General features: G+C 34.0%; 1 pseudogene across 1 annotated transcript; it reads left to right on the plus strand.

Annotated features, from left to right (window-relative positions):
* Positions 1 to 469: 469 nt before the first annotated feature.
* Positions 470 to 4,864, plus strand: LOC145120803 (putative CoA ligase CCL7; annotated as a pseudogene). Its single transcript, XR_013714365.1, has 5 exons — positions 470 to 1,589; positions 3,150 to 3,339; positions 3,430 to 3,655; positions 4,479 to 4,581; positions 4,651 to 4,864. The product of XR_013714365.1 is annotated as a putative CoA ligase CCL7 (transcript).
* The last annotated feature ends 9,697 nt before the right edge of the window (positions 4,865 to 14,561 follow it).

The following is a 14,561-nucleotide window of genomic DNA, read 5'->3' on the forward strand; positions in this document are numbered from 1 at the left end:
ACCCACATATTACATCTCACCAAAACATGCACAACGACGCATAAGAAGAACCTATAATGATTGAAGCTTTCAATAAAAGTAATAATAAATACTTATTCTACCATTTTATTCCTAAAAAAATAACTAGTGCATTTATTTGTTTATAATAAAAAAGACTGTTATGTTTATAATTAATTTGTTAATAATAATATAAATTAATTCAAAAAAATTAATAGCCGTTCAAAATAAAAAGTTATTAAGTCATACCTTATTGATTAATAATAAAAAATAAATAAGTCATATCTTTAAAAAAAATCTCAATAATTTCACGAGAAAAATACATGGTCAATATGTTAAACCGCACAATTATTATTCGCTAAAGTTTATCCAATATCGAATCATTTCCTTAAAGAAGATGAGATTTTCAATAATCAATTATTTAAACTATAATTAATACTTAGATGTATTATTTCAGAATTAAAGTTTAGATAAAAAAAAATATGGAGCCAAGATTGAGGAGTATAAAATGTCAAAGATATGAAGGTGATAAGCACTTGGAGATCATTTGGTACAAGTTGCTCATCTATCGTCACTGATCAGCACATACAAGGTCGATGGAAAGATCAGGGTATGGCCGTGATGGAATATTCCGATCACTCCGGCCACCACTAGTCATCCCAACAAACCCCCACACATCAATGATTTCCTTCCTCTTCCGTAACGTTTCATCTTACCCAAACAAACCCGCATTAATCGACTCCGACTCCGGGGAAACGCTCACTTTCTCTGAATTCAAAACCACCGTCGCCAAGCTCTCTCACGCCTTGAACACCGAACTGGGTATCGCCAAAAACGACGTTGTCCTCTTCTTCGCCCCCAACTCAATCCAATATCCCGTCTCTCTATTCTCTGTCATCGCTCTCGGTGCCATAGCCACCACCGTCAACCCTCAGTACACTGCCGGCGAGCTATCCAAACAAATCAAAGACTCTAAACCCAAACTCATCATCACCATTCCACAGTTGTACCAAAAAGTTGAAACCTTTGGCCTGCCGGTTGTATTTTTAGGGTCAGAAAGTCCAAGAAAAGGATGTTTTTCATACAAAGACTTAATTTCGAAATACCCATCAGTTTCAGAACTCCCTAATGTTTCGTTTCGAGGAGATGATACTGCGGCCTTATTGTACTCTTCTGGGACGACTGGTGTTAGTAAGGGTGTCGTTTTGAGCCATAGGAATTTCATCTCACAATCACAGATGATAACTTCTGATCAAAGATTAATGGGGGAGAAAGACTACCGATTCATATGTTTGTTGCCCATGTTTCATATATCTGGACTTGGGGCTATACTATATTCCCAATTACAGGTAGGAAACACCATCGTATCAATGGGGAAGTTTCATTTTGAAGGGCTACTAAAGAACATTGAGAAATATAGAGCGACACATTTATGGGTTGTTCCCCCAGTTATACTTGCTTTGGCTAAACAGGATGTAGTAAAGAAGTTCGATCTATCTTCTTTAAAGCAAATTGCTTCAGGGGCTGCACCTTTGGGGAAAGAATTAATGGAGGAGTGTGCCAAAAAGTTCCCTCGTGTTATAGTTATTCAGGTAAACCTCCATTGAAAAAAATTATAATAATCCAATTAAAACTTATTATTAGATAAAAACTGAATTTTGTTGAAAATGTTATCATCATAAATTATATGACCAAAAATAATATGAAAACAAATGATACGATCCAAAATATCATATGATCCAAAATGGTATAACTAAACTTTATACAAAAGAGTTTACGATATAAAACTAGTAGTTATAAAAAAGAGTTTACAATAGGGTTAATGACTTAGGAGGGTAATAAGGTTTTAACTTTGTTCACATTAGGTCCTTAAGGTTTTTTTTTGTACATATTACACCAACATGGTTGTTATAAACGTTTAAAAATGTAATAAGGTTTTAATTTTGTCCACAATAGGTCCCTAACATCTTTTTTGTACATATTACACCAACATAGTTGTTATAACCGTTTAAAGAAGGGTAATAAGGTTTAACTGTGTCAACATTAGGTTCCTATTTTTAATATGTTTATCATTTCATCTAACTCTTTTACAATTTATATTAGTATCTAGTTAGATGGCTTCATCATTTCATCTTCTCATTTTAGTCGCCCATTCACCACAACCACGGTTTCAATCAAAAGATTATGTAAGCCAGTGGCGGAGTCAGGTCAAAGTAAAAGAGTATCCCTGAAAAGTAATGGGATATCCCCAATAGGTACTGGCTCCGCCAATTGGGTATCCCCGATAGGCAATTACTTATCGGAGATACCTCAATACTTGTGGGGGATATTCTTTTACTTTGACTCTAGCTCTGCCACTGGCTTATAAGTTATCCGAAATTTATATAATGACATAAAATGGCATTTAAAAAATATGTTTTCTTATTTAATTAAGAGGTATACTTGGAAAATTAAAAAAAAAAAACTTTTAAAAAACTAGTCTAAGTAGCTTTTTAAAATATTAGTTTATAAGCTATTTTTTGGCTTGCCAAACATGACAACTTAAAAAATATCAAAAAATAAACTAGCTTATCAGCTAGCTGTGGCGCCAAACATAGTCTTAATGATTAAGACTTTCATTATTATTAGCTTTTTTTCGTAAAAATGGAAAAAAAAAAAGTTGTTATGTAACCTTTCGATTGAAATCGTGTTTGTGGTGAATGAGCGACTAAAATGAAAAGATGAAATGATGAAGTCATTTAACTATATACTAATATAAATTGTAAAAGAGTTAGACGAAATGATAAAAATATTAAATATAGGAACATAATGTGGACACAGTTAAACCTTATTATCTTTTTTTAAACGGTTAAAACAACCATGTTGGTGTAATATGCACAAAAAAAGACATTAAGAACCTAATATGGACAAAATTAAAACCTTATTACCTTTTTTAAACGGTTTATAACAATCATATGCGTGTAATATGTACAAAAAAAAACCTTAAGGACCTTATGTGGACAAAGTTAAAACTTTATTACCCTCCTAGGTCATTAACCATTTACAATATAAAACTAGTAGTTATAAGATGGAGTTTTGAACACCGTTTGCTTTGATTTTTCATTTTCTTTAAGAATCTTGAAATTATGTGATAAAATCAAGAAACCCAACAGGCATATGGTATGACTGAAACGACGGGGATTGTCTCAATAGAGAGTCCAATCATGGGCCCACGTAACTCTGGTTCGGTCGGGAGGCTATTACCGGGAGTTGAGGCGCAAATAATTAGTGTAGATACCGATAAGCCTCTTCCTATTAACCAACTGGGTGAAATATGTGTTCGAGGAGCTAACATGATGCGAGGTATGTTTATCTTATCATTTTTAACACATAAAACTCAAATCTTTAATCTATGTTTGTGACATATAATGTTTTTTGGATCTTAATTTATAGGTTATCTTAATAATGCACAAGCTACAAAGCTTACGATAGATAAACAAGGTTTTGTGCATTCAGGTAAAACATGATGTGGTAATTCATATATGTTTTTTGTATCTTATTTTGTGACAATAACAGTCTTTCATCGTGGCTATGTGTTTGATATTTTTAAGGTTGCACCAGCAGAGCTTGAAGCACTTTTGCTTTCGCATTCTGAAATATTGGATGCTGCTGTAATCCCGTAAGCCAAAAAAACAATCTTTTCATAATTTGAAGCTCATTCACAAAAAAAAAAAATAATAATAATAATAATAATAATAATAATAATAATAATAAAATAAAAAATAAAAAAATTAGATGGCTAGATTTCAAGAAATAATAGTGTATTTTTCCATTTTTACCAAAATGAGTAATATACTTTAATATCCACCCATAATAGCAGTGTACTTTATCAACAAATTTAATACACAAATACTATATGTTGATTTCGTAATTGTATGACCATCATTAGTTGAATGTCACATAAACAAGCAAATGACTTCTAGCCTAGCGTTATCAGGTGTTGTTCTTCTTTCTTGAGGTCGAGGGTTTAAGTATTGTCTAGGGAATAAGTTGGAATTAGGAGTATTTGATTTGTAGTTCCAAAATATATGCCACCTGAGAAAAAATTTGGAACACAAAACAAATGGTTTCCTAGTTAAAATAGTTTCTTTTGGTAGAAATTATAAGCACATTGTTATTATGGGTAAAAATATAATGTATAATACTTTAACTTTTACCCTTAGTAGCAATGCACTTTAATGGTAATATTTGAATGTTGATTTGGAAAATGTATTGCCACATAAGAAAATAGTAAAACAAAAATCAAATGATAAAAGATTTACTTGTTTTCCAAGTTAAAAATTGTTGTATTAGGTAGAAACCGTATGTAAATTGTTATTATGGGTAAAAATTGAAGTATACTTCCTACATTGCTAAAAAGGGAAAAGTACATTGTTCTTTCCTTCTATGTTTCTCTTTTGGATCCGATATGATGTAATTAATAGGTATAAGTACTCTGGTAGGCTTCCTAATGTTGAAGCCGGCGAGGTACCGATTGCATTTGTGGTTCGGTCTCCAAATAGTTCATTGACTGAAGTCGATGTTAAGACATTTATTGATGAGCAGGTAAAGATTTTTGATATTTTCATTTAAATTTTTAAAGAAACAATACTCACTGGAATAGAATCGATACAGGTTGCTCCTTATAAAAGATTGAAGCGAGTGACATTTTTAAGCTCTATTCCAAAATCGGCTTCAGGAAAACTTCTAAGGCGGGAACTTATTGAAAAATTTCGATCCAAAATGTAAGATTTTAGGAAATCAAAAAACTTTGAATGTTCTGTATACAATAAAAGTTGTGAATTGTTTTGGATTTGTTTTTTTAATATCCGCATAAATGTTGTTGCAATTCAATGGCGGACCGTCTTAGGGGCCAGATACTAACCAAATTAAAACCAACCGTGTTTGTTTAGGATTATAGGTGTAAAATAAGTAACATAATATTTATTTAAAACTATAAAAACCCCATGATCTAAATCAAAAATTACAACAATTTAACCCAAGTTTGAGTTTAAGAAAACTAAAACGTTTAAACCTAAAATCCAAAGTTTATTCCGGCCACCAGAAAACTATTGGGCTGATCTTATGATTGGGTTAGCCCACGTTTATTTGAGTCTGTTTAATAAGGCCTATGCCATTTGTTTTGTCCATGTGACTTGGTAATCCATTTTACCAGGTCATATCTTCTTATCTTATCTTTCTTGCGTTGTACAGAGAATTAGGGATATGGTAGTTTATTTGATTTCTTAGCTTTTTCCGGTTTTGTTTATGTGTAATGGCTATTTAAAGCCTCTTAGCTCTTGAATAAATTATCTGAAGTTTGTGAGTCGAATCAACTTGCTATCACTTGTATTCAACAAGTGGTATCAGAGCACAATTCCATTCACAAGAATACTCAACAGATCGCTGCTATGGGGGAAGAAACAGGACAGTTTCATGGTCCCAGTGTACCCAAGTTCGACGGAGACTATGACCATTGGAGCATGGTAATGGAAACTCTTCTCCGATCAAAAGAATATTGGCGAGTGGTGGACGAGGGGTACCAAGTAATCAGGCCAAGGGAGCAGGCAACAGCGACTCAACAAAAAAGTTATGAGGAAAACAAGCTTAAAGACCTAAAAGCCTGTAATTATTTGTTCGAATTGATAGACAAATCGATTTTAAAGACAATCCAGCAGAAGCAAACATCCAAACAGATATGGGATGCTATGAAGCTCAAATACCAGGGTAATGCTAGGGTAAAGCGAGCTCAACTGCAGCGACTCCGTAGAAACTTCGAGACGTTGGAGATGAAAGTTGGAGAAACAGTTACTGATTACCTTGGACGTGTCATGATCATTTCGAATGATATGCGGAATGCTGGTGAAGATATGAATGATGTGAAAATTGTAGAAAAAGTTCTGAGAACCATGCCAGAAAGTTTCAACTTCGTGGTCTGTACGATAGAAGAATCAAGGGATCTTGATACCATGACAGTAGATGAACTTCAAAGCACATTGTTGATCCATGAACAAAAAATCAGAAGAAAGGTGAACGATGAACAAGTCCTAAAAGTTGAAAGCGATCAAAATACGGGACGTGGAAGAGGTCGAGGTAGAGGAAACTCAAACAGAGGAAGAGGGCTTGGCCGAGGAAGATCACAAAACGAGAACAGACCAACATTCGACAAGTCTCAGATTGAATGTTACAAATGCCACCAATTAGGGCATTTCCAATATGAATGTCCAAATGATACACGACAGGTAAACTATGCAGAATTTGAAGATAATGAAGAAATTTTATTGATGACTTCTGTTGATATTGAGGAATACGAAAAGGAAACCAAAATGTTAAATACAACAATGAAAGGGGGTAAGCATGATAAGGAGGCATTCTGGTTTCTGGACTCAGCTTGCTCAAATCATATGACAGGAGTCAAAGAGTGGTTCATTCATATTGATGAGACATATCAGCACAAGGTCAGACTAGGAAATGACCACAAGTTGGAAGTCAAAGGAAGGGGTGATGTCCGTATCACTGTGAATGGTATGACACAGGTGATAACAAATGTCTACTATGCACCATTACTAACATCAAACCTCATGAGTGTTGGACAACTTCAAGAAAAATCCTTAACTTTTGTCATTCAAGGCGGTATTTGTATGGTCTTCCATCCTCAAAAGGGTTTGATCATATCATCCAACATGACAAAGAACAGGATGTTTCCCGTGTATGTTTCATTTCAGCCTCAACAACTGGAATTTCTTCAAGTTAGAGATGATTCAAAGACCCAACTTTGGCACAATAGATTTGGACACGTCAACCACAAGGCACTTAGGACCATGTTGTACAAACAAATGGTGAAAGGACTGCCCTCAGTCGCTGAAAAGCATGCTGTATGTGAAATTTGTGCTATTGGAAAACAACACAGGGAGGCGATACCCAAGAAGAGTGACTGGCATGCTACAGAGAAACTGCAGTTGATACACACAGACTTATGTGGTCCCATCACTCCTGCCTCAGCCAGTGGAAAGAGGTACATACTTGTGTTCATCGACGACTACACGCGAAAGTCCTGGGTTTATTTTCTGTCACATAAAAATGAAAGTTTTGAGCAGTTTAAGAGTTTTAAAAGATCTGTAGAAAAGGAAACTGGCATGAATATCAAGTGTTTGAGAAGTGACAGGGGTGGTGAGTTCACTTCAAATGTTTTCAATGAGTTCTGTGAAGCTCAAAGCATTAAAAGGCAGCTTACAGCCGCCTACACCCCACAGCAAAATGGGGTTGCAGAGCGACGAAACCGGACCTTAATAAACATGGTTCGGTGCTTGTTATTAGAAAAAACTATGCCTACGTATTTTTGGCCAGAAGCAGCAAGATGGGCATGTCATGTGTTAAACAGGTGTACAAGCAGGTGCCTTGATGAAAAGGTACCGGAGTTTTGGACAGGGTCAAAACCAAGTGTTCAACATTTTAAGGTATTTGGATGTATAGGGTATGTCCATATACCTGCTCAATTACGAACAAAACTGGTTGCAAGAAGCCATAAGTGTGTATTTCTAGGTATTAGTCAAGAATCAAAAGCCTATCGATTGTATGACCCAATAAGCAAGAAAATAGTGATCAGCAGAGACGTTATTTTTTATGAAGATTCGGCTTGGGATTGGTCTAAGGAGAACCAGAAAGTACAAGAGCTAATTGTAGAAGATGATGAACAAGTACAGGAAAATCAACATGAGGATGATAATTCAGAAGAACCACAAAGTCCTCCAAACTCAACACAAGACTCTGAAATTGAAGCAAGCACACCAGTTCAAGGAATGTCCCAAACTGAAAATACACATGAAGATCCTAACAGCTCTGTCTCGGCTATCTCGGCTACTTCAGGAGATGTGCAGGATCAAAGCACATTAACTTCACAACCTGAGACATCCACTCGTACTCGAAGACCACCTGTGTATAGTGCCACAGATCAAGACATGTTCAATGAAGACGAAGCCGGTCTCGCTATGTATAGTGCCACAGATGATCCAGTAACGTATGAAGAAGCCTGCAAAGATGACAAATGGGTACAAGCAATGAATGCTGAGATAACTGATATAGAAAGAAACCATACATGGGAATTAGTTGACCCGCCAACTGGAACCAAACCTATAGGGGTAAAATGGGTATATAAGACAAAACTCAATGAACTTGGAAAGGTTGACAAATACAAAGCCAGATTAGTAGTCAAGGGATATGCCCAACGAGAAGGTGTAGATTATAATGAAGTGTTCGCCCCTGTAGCTCGATGGGACACGATCAGGACTCTATTAGCAGTGGCAGCACAAAGAAAGTGGACAGTGTACCAATTAGATGTTAAAAGCGCCTTGTTAAATGGTGAGCTCAAGGAGGTAGTTCATGTCACTCAACCAAAAGGGTTCATAAAGAAAGGAGAAGAAGCTAAGGTGTACAGGTCAAAGCGTGCACTGTACGGATTAAAGCAAGCTCCCCGAGCTTGGTTTAATCGGATAGAAGGTTATTTCATACGTGAAGGGTTCAAGAAAAGTAGTCATGATTACACACTATTTGTAAAGAAGGTGCATGATAAGGTCATCATTGTTAGCTTATACGTTGATGATTTAATCTATACTGGGAACGATCCAGTGATGTGTGAGTCATTTAAAAAATCTATGCAACGTGAATTTGAAATGACTGATCTAGGGAAGATGAAAATTTTTCTTGGAGTGGAAGTTAACCAGAATTCAGAAGGTATCACATTGTGTCAATCACAATATGCAAAAGAAGTCCTAAAGCGTTTCAGAATGTGGGAAGCAAACGGGGTGAAGAATCCAATTGTTCCGGGTACAAAACTTATGAAGCTCACAGCAGGGAAGGACGTTGACAACACCAAGTATATGAGTCTCATAGGAAGTCTCATGTACTTAACAGTGACACGTCCAGATTTGATGTATGTGGTCAGCTTGTTAGCTAGATTTATGTCAAAACCAAAAGAGGAACACATGGCTGTGGCAAAGAGAGTATTAAGGTATATAAAGGGAACTATAAATTATGGGATGCACTATGGGAAGGATCAAAGTCAGAAGTTGAGGGTGTTCACTGATAGCAATTATGCACGTGATCTAGAGGACCGAAAAGCACTTCTGGTTATGTGTGCTTGTTCAGTGGAGCTGCAATATGTTGGAGCTCACGTAAGCAAGAAGTGGTCACCTTGTCAACAACCGAAGCTGAATATGTTGCGGCTACAACATGTGCATGTCATTGTGTATGGCTGAAAGGGCTACTCAAAGAACTTGAAGAAAAAACTAGAACAGTGAAGGTTATGTGTGATAACTGTTCAGCCATAAAGCTGTCAAAGAACCCAGTAATGCATCGAATAACAAAGCATATAGACGTCCGTTTTCATTTCATCAGAGAATTGGTGAATAAAGATATCATCCAGCTAAAATTCTGTAGAACAAAAGAGCAGCTAGCAGACATCATGACTAAGCCATTGTCACTGAATGCATTTGAGATGATCAGGAAGGAAATTGGAGTGCAAGATGTTAAACAAGAAGCTTAATGCTTACTTGTTTAAGGGAAGGAATTTATTGGTCTGATCTTATGATTGGGTTAGCCCACGTTTATTTGAGTCTGTTTAATAAGGCCTATGCCATTTGTCCATGTGACTTGGTAATCCATTTTACCAGGTCATATCTTCTTATCTTATCTTTCTTGCGTTGAACAGAGAATTAGGGATATGGTAGTTTGTTTGATTTCTTAGCTTTTTCCGGTTTTGTTTATGTGTAATGGCTATTTAAAGCCTCTTAGCTCTTGAATAAATTATCTGAAGTTTGTGAGTCAAATCAACTTGTTATCACTTGTATTCAACAAAAACTATTTCTCGAAACTCACCGGAGAACAACCCCGCCAACCGCTGATGTTTTATATTCTTTTTCCGGTCACTGGACTGTTCACCACGTTCTCTCTCTCTCTCTCTCTCTCTCTCTCTCTCTCTCTTCACTAGTCGCCGAAGCAAGGCCTGTTGACTGTTGAAACTTGACCTCCGCCGTCTGCCGACCGTCGTGCACTTGGGTGCTCTTCGCTGGTCTCCGTTCTCACTTCTCAGGTACGTAGCTTTGTTTCTCTCTTTTTGTTTATATCTCTGTTTATTGTCTTTCTCTCACTAGACATTAGGCTAGAACAATAGTCAATAAAGTAGAATTAATATAACTCTGTTTTTTTGGTGATTATGACTATGCATAGCTACACCTGTCACATGGTATATGCTGAGTTAAGATGCGGAAAAGTTTATGTATATTTTACTTTTTATATTTATTAGTTTATTATGTATTCTAAATGGAATTGTTTGATATATTTGCATATAAATTCACACTTCAAATGGTATATGTCGAAATAAGATTTGTAAAAGTGTATATATATATATATATATATATATATATATATATATATTACTTCATAATTATTAGTTTACTATTCATGTTAAATGAAATTATTGATTTATTTGTGTATAAATTTGGTTGAGTGAATGGTATCTATTAGCATATATTTGTCTATATATATTTGTTGTTATTAGATCATGCATAGTTTATATTACTTTTTGAAAATAAAAAACTTTTTTTATTTATTGATATTTGTTAATTGTTAGTAAATTTGGTTGTGTAGTACTATATATCAACATAAAAAAACATTTAACTATTGATGGGTTTTTCAAAAGAAAACACTCAAGTTCTTTTCAAGATTTTGAAAAACCACTAGAGATTATATTGGATAAAGATACCCACATGACTAATGTTTCTAATACTGAAAATCGTTTCAAAAAAACTCATCGAAATTAATGAACTTGATCTTAGTACACTAGAACGATGTAACAATCTTTATATTAGTTTTCTTGTTTACAGTTTTGATATGTAATAATTTTGAACCAAATAAAACTTCTTTATATAGTTAAATTATGAAGTTTTGATTGTAGTGCTTGTGTTCCGCCCCTGTTACATTTTGATTAACACTTTGGTTACATTTTGGTTACATTTTGATTAACACTTCGGTAAAGTTAATAAAGGAGAGTTGGTATCAACTAACTGGTATCAGGGATGTATACAAATCACATGCAACGAACCATTTATTTTATAAATGAAGGAACAAAACAATTGTGTTAGCTATTAAAAAAAATGTGTCGTTCGTTCATTTACGGTCGTTATTTTTATGTTCGTAACTCTTTTCTAGAAATATTTGTCTAACTTATTCTTGAACCGTAAAGAGTTCCTTCTTGGTGCTTACTCTTCACAACTAGTTTAATACCCGTTTGGTGAACCGTTTACCGATAAATGAGTTATCTTTCATTGTTTGTATATTATGACAATACAATTTATGATGCATTACAAGGTATCAAATAACCAATAGTGACCTTAGATATGGATGTAAAAATAATATATCGATTTTACTTTCTTTTGTAACATCATACTTTCATTTGTTCATATTATAACATTGTACTATGACAAAGCTAGTTGGTAGCTGAAAAGCTAGCTGATAGCTGAAAAGCTAGTTGATGGTTAAAAAGCTAGCCGATAAAAAAGAGTGTTTGGTAAAAACTAAATGATAAGCTAGCTGGAATATATAAAATTACATAAAAGGGCATTTTCCAAAATAAGTTTCTATAATTAATTAAGGGTATATTTGGGAAGTTTGTAAAAAAGCTCCTAAAAAGCTACTCCAAGTAGCTTTTTAAAAGGTAGCTTAAAAGTTAGCTTATAAGCTAGCTTTTTGGCTTACCAAACACGTCAACCCAAAAAAACTGAAAAATAAGCTAGCTGTGGCGTGCCAAACGCAGCCTTAGTGATATGTTTATTATAGCTTGAAAATTATTGTAATGACAAGTATAAGACCAAGCAACCTTAACGGGTTTAAAACCGACAGCCCCGGCAGTCTCTACTTTTGCATATTTGTTGGTCCCTATGCACTCTCATGTTAGTAATAGGTTGGATTGGTCTCGACTTTGAATCACTCTTGAAAAAACCTAAGTCGGAATCAGTCCTAAATATGATCTTGACTAGCGAAAAACATATTTAAAAAAAGTTATTAAAATAACTAATAATTATAATATATGGAAGAACCAGTTAGTTGGTAGAGGTAGCCCTTGCTACCCCTCAAAAATTCCTTAGAAGAAGATAGAAGAAAACAGATCAATCATGTGTATGAAGATGCTACTCAAATAAATTTAAGCAACTCAAATAGCTCACCGGTTTTTCCCTTTTCACAAATTGCAAGCATAATCAAAATCATAACTGATTTCTGTAAATAAGGGCTTTAATCTAGTTCTAGTACCAATTAATCTCCAGCTCTTTTCTTTCTACTCGATTTCTATAAAGCAAGGGTTGCAGTCGATTTCCAGGTAGCATCTAGCTAGTTATAACATGTAATGTTGTTTAATCACTTCCCCTATGTACGCTTTCTTTCTTGTCCTTGATTTGCAACTCGAAGTTATAAGGTTAGCATCTTGTGTGAAACTTGTAAATAGCCTCACAAATCTATACTCATAAACTACAGTATTTGTTCTTCATAAATTTTCATATTTTGTATGCTCATAAACTGTTTGATGAAATGTTTAGTGAATTCTTCTTTTTAGTTTTTTGAAAAAGAAACTTATTATATCTAAAAGAGTATAATCAGTAACGGCCACTTGGAATTATTCTTAAGTAAATTAAATGAATTTTAGTTGATCTCTTTTTTACATGAGGGTTAAATTTGAGTTGAGGAATTTTTTTAGTTGATCTTTTGTTATATAGGTGAGATAACTGGAATACCTTTTTTTCTTCAAGACATCTACATGTAATTTTACTTGTTTTCCCTTTTATAGAGTTAAAAAATAAAAATGGTATTTCGATCGTGAATGGCTGAAAAACAGAAAGTATGTTGCTATAACATTCAAAAAACTATTAAAGATGACTAATTAAACAAATGCATATAATTCACGAGTTTGTTATACAATGCAATATTAATTTATTAAACCTATTCGAATAATAACCATATTGGAATATTATTTTATTAGACAAGAAAACATTTTAATGAAGATGAAAGTCATAAATCTTGTGTTTCATATCGACGGGTAAATATTAAAAATCTGAATTTTATTTTATCTAAAAAGAAAAACACAGTGTTCAATGAATAAATCATAATCATTCTTTGGAAAGATATTAATTTCGAATCCAACTTTGTTGGCCCACACATTGAAGGATCAAGTTTGCTCCGTTTCCGGAGTATCAAACTTGAAAAAATAATTAATATCCACAAAACTCTAAAAGCCCATATGCATTCAAACACATGCCAACTTGTGTTACATTCCTATAAAATACATGTAAGATATGAAAAATACATAAAAACCTCATTCCTGCATAAATAATAAATAATGTTTCAAATTACAAACCTTTAAGCCTTGAAGCCACACTGTCATTAATCATGAAATGGTGAACCAGGAGCCTCTCTACCAGAGTTGCACGATAACCTATCAATCCGAGCAAAATCTAGTGATGAACTAAGCCAACGATTTAAAAGTACAAACGACCCAAACAATCAATCCCTATAAAAAAAAGAATCACATTGCAGATTCATTTTACCTATAGATAAACTTACAACATTATAAGTTGAAAAACCAATAATTATAGCAATGTCATACAATAGAAAACAATTTTCACTAAATAAAAGTGTTTGTCCTGATAGTATGCTGAAAATTACAAGATTATGTCCCTTGATGGTAATAGCTTAAATTTCGCTACCAATATAAGCAGTGTACATTATTTTTCACATATTGCTATCATAAGTGGAGAAATATAAGCATATTGTTATTAAGGGTAACTGGGTAAGAAATTGAAAGTACGATGTTATAATATGTAAATAAATGAAAGTTTGTTGCTATTATGGGTACTATTAGAAAAGTTAAAGGCTAGTCAAAGGAAATACATTGCTATTACGAATAAAAAATAAAATGCATGGCTTATATTGGTAAAAAGAGTAAAGTAAATTCTTATTTCATGTCATTTGCCCGATTAAGAATAAATAGTTGTTATAACTGTTGTTGGACTCATCCTTGGAAGCTTCACCATCATTCTCCTGTAAATTTAGCAACCATTTATTTAAGAATAAACAAAAGGGGGATCCTAACACATAAAAGTGATGAGGAGATAACTGTGACCAAGAAAGCATCTAAAAAATCCCGAGGGATGATGAAGGATTCCATCATTCTTGTTTAAAAAAAATATATGGAGTTTTTCCATAAAGTTACTTCACTTAAAGATGCAATACGAAAGAAATTTACATCACATATATAATGTCTTCAGCTTAGCATACAGAGTTTATCTTTTTCGACTCACTTTTAACTATATCAAGAAACAGGGTAGCACACTTTACATTTCGAAATAAAATATTGGTGATATTAAGTAGAAGATAGGTGTATCTATCGGCATTCATCCTGTTCTGCAAATCCTCTGCAAGATTTGGTGTCAAACTTATTATTACCGAGAAAAAATATTCATCTGGTTTCTTTTTCATCAATTAGTTTTTTTATCAATGTA

This window comes from Lactuca virosa, chromosome 6 (genome assembly GCF_052849685.1).
Source record: "Lactuca virosa cultivar CGN04683 chromosome 6, Lactuca_virosa_CGN04683_v6, whole genome shotgun sequence".
Lineage (NCBI taxonomy): Eukaryota > Viridiplantae > Streptophyta > Magnoliopsida > Asterales > Asteraceae > Lactuca > Lactuca virosa.